Source organism: Dromiciops gliroides, chromosome 3 (genome assembly GCF_019393635.1).
Source record: "Dromiciops gliroides isolate mDroGli1 chromosome 3, mDroGli1.pri, whole genome shotgun sequence".
In the NCBI taxonomy this organism is placed as follows: domain Eukaryota; kingdom Metazoa; phylum Chordata; class Mammalia; order Microbiotheria; family Microbiotheriidae; genus Dromiciops; species Dromiciops gliroides.
Window position 1 is genome coordinate 223,593,315 of NC_057863.1, and position 14,002 is coordinate 223,607,316.

General features: G+C 35.6%; 1 protein-coding gene across 4 annotated transcripts in view; it reads right to left on the bottom strand.

Moving 5' to 3' along the window:
- FRMPD4 (FERM and PDZ domain containing 4) overlaps positions 1-14,002 on the bottom strand; it is a 775,708-nt gene that overhangs the window by 630,854 nt on the left and 130,852 nt on the right. The window lies entirely within an intron of this gene.

Below are 14,002 nucleotides of genomic sequence, written 5' to 3' on the forward strand. Positions count from 1 at the left end.
AATGAGCCTTATACTCATCAGAATTGGCTCAAAGACCTTAATATTATCAGAGTTGACTCAAGAAGAGAATAACTTACACACTCAATTGGGGAGAGAAATCTATCTAACCCCTCAGGAAAGTAGGAGGGGAAGGGGATAAGGAGGGAGGAGTGAAAGAAGGGAGGGCAGATTGGGGGAGGGAGCAGTCAGAAGAAAATCACTTTTGAGGTGGGATAGGGTAAAAAAACAATAGAAAATAGAGTAAATATCATGGGGAAGGGAATAGGATGGAGGGAAACAGTTAACAATAGTAACTGTGAAAAAAATTTTGAAGCAGAGACAAGAGTAAGGTAAGATGATGATGATGATTGTTGATGACAAAATGTATGAGGCAGCTAGGTGGCACAGTGGTTAAAGCACCAGCCCTGGAGTCAGGAGTACCTGAGTTCAAATCTGGACTCAGACACTTAACACTTACTAGCTGTGTAACCCTGGGCAAGTCACTTAACCCCAATTGCCTCACTAAAAAGAAAAAAATTAAATTAAAATGTATGGTACTTACTTTTCTGAGATATTTTGAAGAAAATTCTTTGTCAGGTACAAGGTATTATATAAATGTTATCTATTACTGTTTTTGCAAGAATCAACCTCACAGACTTATTGTAAGGAAACCTCTCTTTAAAGGACTATATAAATGTAGATTACTATGAAATGAGTAATGAGCAGGATGCTATGAGAAAAACACAGAAAGACCTACATAAGCTGATGCAATGTGAAATGTACTGTATACAAAATAACAGCAATCTTGTAAGATGATCTGCTGTGAATGACTTGATTATTTTCAGCAATGCAATGATCCCCTCTTGGTCTTATGAAACATGCAGTCCATCTACAGAGAGAGAATCTATGGTTTCTAAATACAGATTGAAGCATAATTTGTTTTTTGTTAGCTCCTTTATCTGAAGTTTTGTTTTTGTGTTTTCTTTCAGAACCTGTCTAATGTAGAAATATTTTGCATAACTGCTCTTGTATATCTTATATTCAATTTTTTTAGTTCTTGAGGGTGGGAGAGAAGGAGGGAGGAAGAGAATTTGGAACACAAAGTTTTAAAAATTGATGTCAAAATGTGTATTTACATGTAATTTGGGAAAATAAAAGTCTAAAAAAAAAAGATTTGTGAGAAATATATAAAGTCCTATAATTTCTCACTGACAGACAACAGATGGAATTATAATCTTTGTGGTACCTTTTGATCTTATTCCCAAATTTGTATATGCTACCTAAGTACTTCCAGCTAAGAAAGTTGATAGTGAAGATAGATAGAAAGAATACAGTCCTAGATAAAATAACTATTTCATTTTATTTATTAAATCCCCCTCTATTGTAACCTTTCCTTTTCAAATAGTGTTCCCATCCTTATGTCACCCTTTATATCAACTTTTGTGTCCAAGGCTATCACTCAATTCTCTACTTCTATGGTGGTGGCCTTGTGAGTCTTCATTATCAAATACAGAATGAATCAACAAATATTCAAATACATAAGTTATTATTTTTCACAGTAAAATATGATAAATACCTTTCAGGTTTGTATTGAATAAAACCAGAAGAGGGTGTCAATTTTATAGATAACTCACTAACTTTTATTGGACTGGAATCTGAATAAGATGCTATACACTGTTCTTTAACCTGTTTGAATCAAAAAAGAAATTATGAATATAAAAATTGTACATATTTTTGTAATGGGTTGGTTGATGATGGATTATTTATAAAAATTTAAAGAATCAATATTCCGTAATGCCACTACATAGCTAGGTGGTACAGTGGATAAAATGCCAGAAGACCTGAGTTCAAATCCCCAGACACTTACTGGCTGCGTGACTCTGGGAAAGTCACTTAACCTTGTTTGCTTCAGTTTCCTCATCTGTAAAATTATTTGGAGAAAGAAATGGCAAACTTATCCAATATCTATGCTAAAAAAATCCTAAAAGGGGTTATATAGAGTTGGACATGCCTGAAAATAACTAAACAACAACAAAAAAACTATTTCCACTAATGGAGAGAATACCCAAAATGAGGAGGTCAGAGATTTAACAAAGTTTCTATTCACCAATTTATCCATATATTTGTTTTATACAGATAAATTAGCTATATAGAGCACTAGATAGATATAAATATATTAAATAAATATATATACATTTGAAAAATAGAGTGCTGTATATCTACATTAAACATCTATATTGCATAATTATATTGAATATGTGTATGTATATATATGATAATTATTTATGTCAACATCTTTATAAGCTTTTCTGATGTACCCATGATTACAGTGTGTAATCTTCTGCCAAGGCCAATCTCAACAGGGAATCCTTTGTCATGGAACTTTTCACAGAAATTCTTTTCATAAGATGTGCTCCTATGCCCTTGGTAAACACTTTAAATAAACATTCATGTCCCTTTTTGTCACCTCATTTGAGGTCAACACTCAGAGAATGACTCTACAAAATGTTCTCCATAGTGTCTTTCATGATTTTTTGTATAAGTGTCAGATGTCTTGTTTTGGGAGAGGCTTTGAGGTTGCATTTTATTCTAAGTCAAAAGCTTTCTTTAAAAATCAATCAATGATAGATATAGGGAGATTTTATTCTTTACATCTCTCAGTTGTAGAACTGAGATATTGAGTATGGTCAGCTAGAGAAAACTTTCTGCAGAAATCTTCTATTCCTATGCTATTTTTTAATTGATACTATCTTTGATCATGAAGATTTTAGGGTTGAGAAAAATAGTGATTACACCTTGCTGCTCTTTGTGGTCATCTTAATTTGCTAAGAGTATCATGTCTAATTTTTTAAAAAGCAACCAATGATTTTATCAGTATCAGGATAAGGAGATGCCAGTGCTGAAACTCCCTTTACTAATGCAGATTTCAAACTATTCTGTAAGTTATAGTCTTAGAAATTGTCTGCACCATGGTTAAGTGACTTGCCCTGGGTCACACATCCATAATGTGCCAGACCAGGAGACTTGAACCCAAGATATCCTGACTCCAATTCTATTATCCCATGTGACTTCTCACCATTTGTCATAATGTCAATTATTTTGTGATATTCCCTCTTTCTATATATCTTGAAAACTTGAAGTACTGGAGTCTAGGCCACTCAACTTTGCTAAAGACTGGTACCTGACTTTATCATCATCTTCAAATATTTCATTATTCATGTTGATAATCCCTCTAACATTTGGCCATACAACTGAATAACATCTTCAACTTAAATGGTGGCTTTTCCCATCCTATTTGAGCAACAACTATGTCCCTTTAGACCTTACCATTTCTCAGAATTGAATAATTTCCAAGTTCCTCCACCTTTTTGACTTTCACTTAACTCTAAACCATCCCCTAGTCCATATATTTTTTTAATTATTTTTTTTTTGTGAGGCAATTGGGGTTAAGTGACTTGTCCAGAGTCACACAGCTAGTAAGTGTTAAGTGTCTGAAGCCAGATTTGAACTCAGGTCTTCCTGAATCCAGGGCCAGTGCTCTATCCACTGCGCCACCTAGCTGCCCCTTAGTTCATATATTTATAAGGGATAACTTAGAACAGTGCCTCTTAACATTTTTGTGCTTCATGGACACTTTTATCGCTTTGGTGAAGCCTCAGGATCCTTTCTCCGAATAGTGCTTTAAAATGCATAAAACTTGAAGACAATGCTAAATCTCAGTTGGAATTTAGTGAAAATGAAGATGTAGTTTTTGCATCCTACTTCATAGATCCCTTGAAACTAATCCATAGACTCTTTGGGGATTCATGAATGGCAAGTTAAGAACTTCTGATTAGATCCTGGCTTCATTGAGAAGACTGAGGCCATCTTTCAGATGAACTCCTTCAGGTCTTCCTCATTTACCCCACCCCCTGCCTTTCCCCCAAACTTCTCATAACTCAGTATTCTTTGTTTGGTCACTGAAAAGTCATGTTTATTATTCCCTTCTAAGACTAACGCTCCTGTGCTCCTGTTTCTATCCCTGCCTACTTCCTCTAGTATGTGTATCTTCTATTATCTTTCTCCCATGCCTCTTCAGTTTCTCCCTTTACAACCAATCATTCTTACCAATATTATATCTACCAACAAATATAGCTATTGTTGTCCCAATTGAAAAAAAGTCCCTCCCTTGAATCTGCTATCTTATACAAATACTATGTTACTATCTTTTCTCTCTCTCCTTTACTGTTGAATTTCTGGAAGAAGATGAGTGTGCATGACACAGAAGGAAGATTTTAAAATCTAAAAACAGAGGACATAGTAAAAAGTGGAAACTGGATGTGAGATAATGTTAGGCAAGTCTTTCAACCACATTTATGCATTTATTGGATATGAAAGGTGAGGGAGAAAACAGTTACAGGCTATACCGAGGGCTTGAACACAGGAGACTAAATACATGGTGGTGTGAAAAGTAGAAAAGATGAAGTCTGACATAGTTTCTTAAGAAAAGACAAATGAGATGTCAATGGGACATCCAAGTAGAGAGAGCCTTTAGGCAGTTAGAAGAACAGGGCTAGATCTAAACATAGGCTAGAACTTGAAGTTAAATGACAAAGGAAACCTTGGGAGTAAATGAGATTGCCAAGCGAAAGATTATAGGAAAAGAATAAAGGCGATGATGAGGATGGTGATGGTGGTAGTGATGCTGATGCTGATGCTGAGTACCTAGCATTAATAAAATACTTTAAGGCTTGCCAAACATTTTATACATCTTATCTCCTTTTATCTGCACAATAACCTTTTGAGGTAGTTGCTACTATTATCCCCATTTTACAGATAAGGAAATTGAGGTAGACAGAGGTTAAGTGACTTGCCCAAAGTTACACAGCTAATAAAGGTCTATGGCTAGATTTAAAGTCAGATCTTCTGACTCCAAGTCCACTGGATCACCTAGCTGCAGGATTTGAGAAGAAAATAAGAAACCATTGAAAGAGCCCATGAAGGAATAGTTTAATAAGTCAGGAAAAGAGTGAGAAGATTGTGATTTCTTAAAAACAAAGAGAGCAGAGGGTATTCATCAGGGTTGTTTTCCATTGTAACAAATACTACTGACACATCCATGATAAAGATAGAATAAGTTAAAAAAAAAAGTCTTTAGATTAGAGGTTCTTTGATGGACTTGGAGAAAAAAGGTTCAGTAGAGTGAAAAAAAGGAAAATCAAGGCCTATGGAGGGCAGAATTTTAGGTAATGGGTATAAACTCTGTGTGTGTGTGTGTGTGTGAGAGAGAGAGAGAGAGAGAGAGAGAGAGAGAGAGAGAGAGAGAAATTTAGGCTTGATGTAAGGAAGACCCACCTAAAAGTCAGAGCCATCCAAAAGTAGTACTAGTCCAGATAGATTCTCTGTTACTACCAGGCTTACAGTAATATCAGTAAAAACCACTTGCCAAGTATATAGTTGAGATGATTCTTCTTCAGGTACAGATGGGCTCTGAGCTCCCTTTTGACTCTGAAATTCTGTAATTCCACAAAGAGTAAAGTTTCCTTGTTTTTATCTTGTTGGACTTTGTGTGTATTTATGTGTGTTGCGTGTGAGCAGGAAGCATTTACCAAGTGGTTAAAGTGTTAAGTTTAGAAATAAATTTAGTCTGAAGAACTTATTTGACAATCATTGAAAATACATGTATGAAAATGGAACTGTGATTTCACTGACAGTAGATAGAGCACTGACCCTAAATTCAAGATGACCTGAGTTCAAATCTCATCTTAATAGCTGTGTGACCCTGGGCAAGTTACTAAATCCCAGTTGCCTTAAACATCCAGGGCCATATCTAGTTGTGCCAATATATATCTTGCTACTGAATCCAGATGGCTCTGGAGGAGAGAATGAGGCTGGTGAACTTGTACAGCCCACCCTCACTTGAATCCAATTCACTGCAAGTCATGACATCACCCTGATGTCATGGCCCTCTTTGAGAATGAAGGACAAACAAGAACAATAATGATTCAGACCAAAATTCATCCTTTCCTGAAATCCCATGTGACTCTTGTCCACATTCACCCAAAAGTTCACCAAAGGGGTCAAGTTATGGGCTAGAAGCCTTCCTCTATTTCTCCTTACATGGCAGAAATACCATCCTCTGGCCATCCAAATTACCCCTTCCTCTAATGACATGAATAGACTATCTTGTTCTGTTATATAAGAACACTGACATTTGATCATTTGCCTTCCATGAAATGGAAAATACATTGTAATGTGGAATAATATATAGACCAATGTCTATAATATCCTTCATTCTGTCAAATTAATTTGACTGTTCCAGACCATACACAAGCAATTTAGTTCATTTTGGGTTTCACATACATGTCTTTGGACACCTAGGTGCCACAGTAGTTAGAACACCAGGTCTGGAGTCAAAAAGACATGAGTTCAAATCTGGTCTTAGAAACTTACTAGCTGTGTGTTCCTGGGCAAATCATTTAAACCTCTTTGCCTCAGTTTGCTTATCTGTAAAATGAAGGCAAAGTACTCCAGTATCTTTTTTTTTTGCAGGGCAATGAGAGTCAATGACTTGCCCAGGGTCACACAGCTAGTAAGTGTCAAGTGTCTGAGTCCAGATTTGAACTCAGGACATCCTGAATCCAGGACCAGTGCTTTATCCACTGTGCCACCTAGCTGCCCCAGCACTCCAGTATCTTTACCAAGAAAACCCCTAATGGGGTCATGAAGTGTCAAACATGACTGAAATGAATGAACAAAAGTAACAACAACAAACAGCAAACACATGTCTTTCTACTTCTCAGTTAAATGCATATTACTATATTAGATGAACTGCAGAGGTGCTATAGAGCAGTCTTCCAATCTCAAACCAACTCTGCATTGTAAACTGCTCACTCCCAGCCCCTGGGAGCAAATCCAAGCACTGCATCCACTCCAGGGAACACAACTGACAATACTGTTTACTCCAGTCCTACTTATCCTCTTCCTGTGCTGTCCCTAAGGATCCTGCTTTGCTCCACTCTCTCATCACTTTCCTGTTAATGACCCTGGACTGTCTAGGAGACTTTGTTTACATTCTCTGTTGATGGGCTGGTTGCATTACACATATACATGCCTAGATGGAGCTTTTCAGGATCAAGCTAGAATTTCTTGACTGTGATAGGAAGAATAGGCATATGTTTTGATCTAAAGAAGAGTCTCTTGAAGAGGTTCAAAGTATCATTGCTAATGCAACAGGGACATTAGGTATTTTCCTGTAATCAAATCACCACCATCAACTACTCCATTTCATTGTGTAAGCCCTTCTTATAGAAATATTGGATGGGCACTCAGAGTTCTTCTAAGACTACTTTCAGATTTCATTAAAGGATGCAAGGTTTACAAGCTAGAGTGGTATGCATTACTTTAAGGTCTTAAAGTAGTTACAATGAATTCCAAAATAGTTTTCCTTTTCACTGCAATGAGTTCCTGGAAACCATATCATAAAGCTGATCTGATTGTCCCATGGGAAGAATATTAGTAGTCAGAAAAATCAGTCAATAAACTATTACTAAGTGCTGGGGGACATTGAGAAAAGCAAAACAAACAAACAAAAAACCTAAGCAAGTCCCCTCCCTCAAAGAGCTCCTATTCTGAAAAAAGCACAATGATATGTAAATAGCCAGGTTCATATGCAATAGATAGAAAGAAGATGAAAAATAATCTCAAAGGGGCAGGCACTAGCTGAGGGAAATGGGTAGAGGAATAGCTTTCAAATGGGGCTATTTAAAATGTCAAGTTTATAACTTGAAATTTTATTTGAAAATTATTTAAAATTTTAATTTTACTTAAAATGTCAAGTTGCTATGGTTTTTATTTTCCTACTTGTACATGTTCTAACTTGGGAAAGGGGGATTTGTAGTTACTATTCCTGTTTGAATTTGACCCACTGGTTTAAATGATCTCTCAAGTTCCTTCCTAGCTTTAATTCTCTGTTATAGAAAAACAGAAGACAGATGGAGGAAAGGGGCATGAAAATTTTGTACCACAGAGAATGGAAATCAAGGAACATGGTCTCAAACTTCTTAGCAAAGTAAGAAAGGAGGTCATTTTCTATGATCTATGGGGTAAGAGACTAATTTGGCTTTCTGAAGAGAGAAAAAAGATACAGCACAGACACTATGGGGAATGTGTTAGAGAGTTATAATAAGAGAAGAATAAAAGCATTGTTGGTACCAACCTCTTGTTAAACCCTATCCATCCTCAATGAGATGCTATAATTCTAGTATGAAAAGAAATGGCAATTACTAGAAAATCATGCAGAAAACTAACATTAATTTTTTGCCTGCCTTAAAGCAGTTTGAAATATGATTCATAGGTGAACTGAAAGGAATAGGGCACAATTTAACTAGCAGTGATATCAAAAGGTTTCCAAAATAAGTGACTAAAGGACAGAGAGATTTATCCTTAAAGGCACAAGTCATGTGTGATATTACCCATTTCCCTATATAAAAGGTGTGGGAGATGACACTAAAACATGAATTAACTATCTCTATACCATTTTTATATTTTATTCACTGATTCAAATTGCTCCCTTAGTGTGTAGGTAAACATAACTAAGTAACTAAGTAAATATTTAATAGCAATAATAAATAAACTAAATCAATATGGCATTTAGGTCTGACATTAGAATCACAGATTATAAATACAAGGGACTTTAGGGATCATCTGGTCCATTCCCTTCTTTTTAAAGATTTGGAAACCAAGGCACAGAGAGATTAAAGTGACTTGTCCAAGGTCAGGCAGGGAGTTGAGTGAATTCAAGGTCTGGATAGATGGCCTTTTAATTAACACATACACACCTTACTCTATTCTAATAATTTAGAAGATGGTGTTAAAAATATGGCCTTCATTTCAGAAAAGTTTGGTTCTTCTTCTGATTTTAGAAATAGTACTGTGAATTCCATTCTCGGAAGGAGTAACTAAGCTTCCTTGACTTCTAACAGAGCAATGACTTTGGTATGAAGCAGTCTCTTCAGAATCCAGATGGGGTCTGGGGCCCCATCTTAACAAGGACATGTCTCATTAGAAGCAGTGCTTAGCTGTCAAAACATCAGAGAGTGCTCCTACGGTGTTACTTATCAGTAGGATCAGGTAGAATTCTCAAAAAAAAACTCTAGACTTATCCATCTATAACACCTCAATCGGACATCCTCTGTGGGGCTCAGCAAAAAGGTTCTAGGGGAAGGATGAATGAGATTTGTAAAATGCACATAGGGAGAGACTAATGTTACTAGTCAATTATATTTGCTGCTTCAGGCAAGTAAACTGTTAATATCTGAAGCCTATCAAAAACTGTTGTTGCTTTACCACAGTGCTTTAGAGTTTTTAATTTATATTACATAAACACACGCACACACACACACAGAGTGTGTGTATGAGAGAAAAAACACTGAATAAATGTGGTCTTATAAGTACTTATAGTGAAGAAAAAAGAAGTATCAGATTAGTATTCTTAAAAAATATTAATTCATAACAGGCTATAGAGCTTTACATACATTTTCTTTCATGAATGTATATGTGTACATATGTGCTTATACACACATGTGTCTATCCATAGTTTTGTTTACTTTAGCTTTAAAATTACTCATAGGAGGGTAGTTTTGTCCTTTCTATGGGCCAGACATTCATTTCTATTTATTTATAATTTGGTAGAGTAATTTCATTGAAAAATGAGATATTCAAATGTAACCTCCATTAATAATCCTCTATAACAAAATCCCTGGTTCACTGATAGTAAAAACTATGATCCTTTCAATTATGTATTTAAAGTTTTGAGTTCCAAATTCTATCCCTCTCTCATTCCCCCCTCCCTGAGGTGGTAAGTAATCAGATATAGGTTATACATGTGCATTTTCTTTTCTTTTTTTTTTTTTTTTGGCGGGGGGCGGGGCAGGGGGGAGGTGTGGAGCAATGAGGGTTAAGTGACTTGCCAAGGGCCACACAGCTAGCTTCAAGTATATGAGGCTGGTTTTTAACTCAGGTCCTTCTGAATGCAGGGCCTGTGCTTTATCCCCTGGCCACCTAGCTGTCCCCAAGATCCCACTCTTGAAAGAGCTTACTCTCTAACAGGTTTACATTTCTTTTTCAGATTTCCATCAATATCCCCTTTAAAATGATGCTGATGCATAATTCAGTCATACCCCTCAACAGAAAGCACTAGCATAATAGGCTGGTGAGTAATGGGCAAAAAAATTAAAACATAAATAAAATAAAAATAGAAAAATGAATCTGGCATCAGCAATGAATGAGCCGTGAAATAAGGAGACATCTTGTTGTCATCTTCACATATCATAGACTTTGTCCTATTTGACAATTTAATGAGAATTTTACTAAAATTTCCTCTTAACTAATTTGAGTCAGCTACAGGTTTTCTGATGTACTTCCAAAACTTTGGGTTGATTTTGAGCTCAGGGCTCAGTTTATCCAAGGAAAGAAGAAGGGAAAGAAGTATATTACTTTTATCACTAGTGACACAAAAATGTCCAAGGCCATCCTTGATGACACTACAGGGTCACAGTGAGCCTGAGGTAGTTAGGAATAATTATATATGTAGATATCTAAATCTATAGAGATAGATAGACATAGCATATACATAGATATGTCTCTCATATCTATGGATATGAAAGAGGAGAGGAGAGAAAGAATATATAGAAGAAATATGCAGCAGAAGTGATACTTGTCATAGATATGTGTGTGTATGTATGTATGTATGGTTATATGGTGTGAAGTATGGAGGTATCTTTTTATCACCCTCACTTATCGGAGGCTTTACATCCCTACCTCTATCATATATATCTATATATCTATATCTATATCTTCCTTGTATTTGGATTATCTAGAGTGTGAGCTCCTTGAGAGCAGGGACTATTTAATTTTTTTCTTTGTATCCCTAGCAGACAATAATTGCCTGCTAAATGATTACTAAAACTTCCTGCTTTTCAAGAGACTTTTCCCTACTATATCATTTGATATTCATAATAAGCCTATGAGGTAGAACAGGTAGAAAAAGGATTATTGTCCCCATGTGAACAAAGAGAGACTCAAGGAAATAAAAAAGGATTGTTTAAGATGGCACAGTAGTGGACTTCATCTGGGGTTCATGGTGCTATTCAAAACCCACCCACATGTTTTACCATAAAAGGACCAATTTTTTTTTTGGTGGGGGAGGGGTGTGGAGCAGAAAACAATCAACGAAGCCACTGTTGATGAGAGTACCAAATAAAGAGAACTTTGAATCACTCTAGTTCCTGGGTGAACCTAAGGTAGAACTGTACTGATCTTAAGAATGTCAGGATTCAAGCAACCTGACATGATTGGATTTACAAGTCCCCTTTGTCATTACTAGGTATTTTGTTACAAATTACTTTATGGTTAATTTTTTAAAACAATATTACTTACCTAAGGATATGACTTTGTTGGAAACCTAACAATATTAAGGGTTATTCTTATGACTTTTTTTAATTGAGATAAAGTATTATTAATAAATTTCCTTTAGTAATACAAAACCCAATTGTTTATTTGTGATTTTGTGTTCTACTCCTGCCTTGAAAGCCAGATTTAGCAAACTGTGATTTTTTTTAAATTTGCAAGGACTTCTACTCTCCTTTGTATTTTATACTCCAATGAGCCATCAAATGTTGGGAAGGTGCCCATTTGATGATAACTCATGAAGCAGCAGCAGGTGTGATAAAGAGCTAAAGTGGAATGACAGGAGCCAGAAATAACAAATGGTGCCCTGATCAATGGCTCTCATATGGATTACACAAGTGGTTCAGGATATAAACAAATGAGCTTGTCAGGTCTGACTCCATCACTTGGATACCCCTGCTGTTTATAGCACACAGATTTTTAGGAGTGAAGCTACAGATGAGTTATCTGTCTTTCATTTTGTGAATACATGTGTTGAGAAAGGAAATGATGATGAGCTCAAATAATGGCAGATTATGTACACCTGCTATTTTTTAGTAAAATTTTGAGCAGATATTTTCCCAAAGAGAAATAATTATTCCAGTGAAAGTATCAAAGCTCTTGGATCTAATTCACCAGATCTTGATTTCAAGATAAGAGATACAAATACTATAGATCAATTGATTTTACAAACATCTCAAATTAATGAAAATCTAATTGAGTCCCTGTGCTGAAAGGCAAACTTATGAAAGGTGAAGCTGCTTTTAGGCTAGTGGGGCTTTGCAACTGGCTTGGAAACAATGGACATTATGATTAGGGAAACTGGTGCTTCTCCTATCAAACAATTAGAATGTACTCACTTTTATTTATCTTGTGATACTTCTTGATCAGTTTCCTAATTTGTATGTACTTGCAGAAAAAGACTTCTAAAGGAATGGAGGTACCCCTAGAGAAACACATTCTCTTGTTCATATCCCTGAGGCACAGATTTAGTCCTCGTTGACATTTATTTATGGTTTCAAAAGAAATATGGAATTTAAGAAAATTTGCCAAAGGTAACATGATACTATAAATATTGGTGTTTTTGAGCAAAGCCATTGTTGGTGATTTATTGCTAGAGAAGAGATAGTATGCAGCAGAAGTAGTACTCATCTTAAAGAAAGATAGTATTATTTCCCTCTTGGTAATGACTACAATTTTCATTTAATGTGCTGGATTAATAACTTGTCCCTATACAAATAAATCATCTTTGCTTCTGCTGAAGGAACAACAAAGGAAATCACTCATTTAATTGAGAGAAAGCCTCTCAATTAACATCACTCTTTGACAATCCCAATTTCAAAATCATCCATGGCCATTATACTCTTTCAGATTCATGATTTTGCAGTAGATTTTGCAACTGATTTAATCTCTTTTCAAAGGGGCATTTAACACCATGAAAGATGAATATGATTCTTATAGCCTGGATTAGAGGAATGATAATGTTATTAAAAGAGATACAAATAAAACAATCTTAAAATGAAAATCCTATTTCTAAATTTTATATTACATTTTTAAAATTTAGACATCATATTATGGTAATAGAAATACAACTGGGAGATCACCTCCTAAAGCAGAAGTTCTTAACCTTTTTTGGTTCATGAATTCCTTTGGCAGCCTGGTAAAGTCTTTCAATCCTTTTTCAAAATAATATTTTTAAATGCATAAAATAAAATACCTAGAATTACAAAGGAAATTAATTATATTGCAATAGAGTTATCTAAGTATTTTTAAAAATAGTTCATGGACCTCAGTTTAAGAACTTCTATTTGATATGAAGTTTAAAGATTCATGATTCATCCATGTGGATACTCCTAAAGTCACAACCCTTCTATAACCTAACTGACTTTCTTCATGAAGTGCTTTGACTGAGAAACTTCTTTATCTAGTGACCATCCATCTGATACAATTGATGCCTTCCTAATTTATCTAAGCTGATCAACTGATAACAAAGTTCTAGTCCAACACCAACTGAACCATATTCTATACCAGAAGTGCTTAACCTTGTTCCATAAAATTTGGATATATGGATATAGATAGATAGATGGATGGATAGATAATTGGATGGATGGATGGATGGATGGATGGATGGATGGATGGATGGATGGATGGATGGATGGATGGATGGATGGATGGATGGATGGATGGAAACTAAATAGATATAGATAGATGATAGATAGAAAGACAGACAGATGTAGATAGGTAGGTAGGTAGGTAGATGATAAATTGTGTTTCAGATAAACTGTGTTTCAGAACATTTGGTTTCCTTTGCAAATCTATATATTTTTCTTTGGGGCAGCTAGCTGGCAAAGCAGACAGAGTACCAGGCATAGAGTCAAGAACACTTAGTTTAAATCCAGTCTTAGACACTAGCTGTGTGACCCTGGGCAAGTCACTTAACCCTCTTTTCCTTGGTTTTCTCCTCTGTAAAATAAACTGAAAAAGGAAATGGCAAAATACTTCAGTACCTTTGCCAAAAAAAAACCCAAATTGAGTCACAAAGAGGCAGACCTAACTGAAACTACTGAACAACAACAAATATTTTACTTAAAGCATT